Source organism: Dermacentor variabilis, chromosome 2, assembly GCF_050947875.1.
Source record: "Dermacentor variabilis isolate Ectoservices chromosome 2, ASM5094787v1, whole genome shotgun sequence".
NCBI lineage: Eukaryota > Metazoa > Arthropoda > Arachnida > Ixodida > Ixodidae > Dermacentor > Dermacentor variabilis.
Window position 1 is genome coordinate 135,684,002 of NC_134569.1, and position 2,565 is coordinate 135,686,566.

Here is a 2,565-nt window from a genome sequence, read left to right on the forward strand (position 1 = left end):
TGTGGGTTGGAAAAGAACGGACAATTTATTTATTTATTTATTTATTTATTTATTTATTTATTTATTTATTTATTTATTTATTTATTTATTTATTTGTTTATTTATTTATTTATTTTTATTTGTTTATTTATTTATTTAGTACCGACAGTGCCCATTCAGGCATTGCAATGAAGGGTACCGAAGAAAGACAAGCATAAGAATTGTAGGTTTACATAAATTCATGTCAGGGAAAAACAGATTATTATACGCCGACACAAAAGCACGCAGCCACGTCGGACACCCACGCTGCAGACGTTACATGTCACATGTGAAAAACAAAGGCACATAAAGTACAATGATTTCAACGATTGATAATGGAAAGGCAAAGAAAAAAGCAAATAATAAATCGCAAAAAAACGCGGTGATGAAGATACATGTACAAGGTGAAAAAAGAGGGACTAAAGGAAAAGAATTTCATTGGCAACTGGAATTCTTTATAGGTCTTGGTGATTGTTAGACGTAAACGCGAAATTTATCAAGCCTTAATAATCAAGAGATTCTGTCGTTCTTAATGCAGAAAAGAACATGTTAGGAGAAGAAATTCCTACAACTGAAGAAGGAAGTCGGTTCCACTGACTGATGGTTCCCGAGAAAAAAGAGCTGCTAATGGCCGGTTTATTACGTTTGTATTCTCTTATCCTTTATTCATGATCCTTGCGTTATGATGTGCAACTCTTACAAGGGCGTTGAACCATCGAAGAGGAGAAATGCATTTGAAATTAAAATAAACTATTTCAGAAATACTTTGACCCAGAAAGTACTTCAATGCGTTAAGCAGAATCGGAATTATTGGCAATGAAACACGACCGTCGCGGTGGCTCCACTCTTTTTTCAACGTGTTACGCTGACGCGATGCATCACGCCGTGGTGCAGTGCCAGTGGAGGCGGGAGCTGTATCTGTGCCCGCTCTTTGCACGTGTCACTTCAGCGTGGCCGCAGAATGCCTTGAACCATGCAATGCATAGCGTTCGCGTGTGCTCGAAGGCCTGACTTTGGTAATTTAGTGAGTGGGCCCGAGTCCGGCTCGGACCCGTGGCTTCAAGCCACAGTCCGGCCCGAGTCCGCGGCTTCAAGCCAGTTCCAGGCCCAAGCCCACCGAAAAACACTTCGGGCCGGACTGGGCCGGCCCCGGACGTTCGGGTCGGCCCAGGTCCGTTCAGTGCTCTACTTGTGAGTATTAAATGGGTTCGACTGTCCGCCGCGACGGCAACATTCCCGTGGAGGTGGCATTCCAAAACGTTACTGTAATTAAGTAAGTAGACCATGTATAAAAAAATAGCCGCCAGAGTGTTAAATTTTAATCAGGAACCATCGGCCCTAGAAGATCAACTCTGGGCAGTACAGCGGGCCGACGCCAAGCCAGGCTGAAGCCCACCCTATTAACTGGCCGTACAAAAAATAAAGTTTTCACCACCTCGGCTACGGCGTCTCTCTCAGTCACAGTGCGCCTAGCGAAGAACTACCAACTGCATTAGACAGAATGGACAATCGCCTTTTCTCGGACAACCGAAACCTCAGACACTGGTCCACACAGTTTTCAGCACAGAAGGTGTTGAACGCGTCGTTACGCTTCATCAGTACGTTCGGACCAAGTGATTAACATCGCCTATTGTAGTCTATTACATCTCGTTAATGCGCAGTTTTTCTGGATTTTCTTGTTTTATGTTAGCTTGTACCTTCGTCTATTAACATTGATTCTCTTTATAGCCTTACACAAGCAAATGGTCGCCAGCCGTTCTACACACTGGCTAACCAACCTGTCTCTCCTTATCTCCTTCCCCGTCCTGCTGTTTCTCTCGGTCGTTTAACACGTGACTCAACAAACATAGTCCCATGCTTGAAATAATCTACTAATGTCGTAGGGACTTGGCAGGCACAATAAATGTTGCACCCTTTGTACGAATGCAGAATTTCTCATGAATATTTTTGCAGATCATGTTTGCTGGCACTGCAATTCACGATCTGCAAAGCCGGTTTTATATTTCGCATTGGGGCACCCAAAATTTTGAAATGCGGTATTATTCTGTCGTGCTTACGCACTGTTAGGATTGGGGTCGGGCATGAATTAGAAGGTAGCTGGCCCATGCCGTCGTCCAACTTATCCACGCTGAGGACGTTGTTGAAGGGAAGGACTGCTTCTCATCGAGAACGAGGAATACGGGTTTATTTACAGTATCTACATCAGGACGTTGCAGCTCATCAGTCTAGCATGACTACGAGAGAAAGTACACTGAAAAGCCGCACAACAGCGGTTTATAAACACTCGGTCCTCCCTCGATCCCAAGGTGATGGAAGGTTAGACTAGGAGACGAGCCGCCTTTTTGCGAAAGGATTACACAAAAACACACACACACACACACACACATACACACACACAGGTTCATGGTCACCCCCCCCCCCCTCCCCGATGCCAGAGGGCCTTCGCAAAACTCGGAGCTGACTCCCTCGGTGCGGCCGCCGTGGTGTCCATTGTCTTGCTTCTTGAAAGGCGCGTGGGAAGGGGCCTCCGTAGACGTTCCCGCGGCA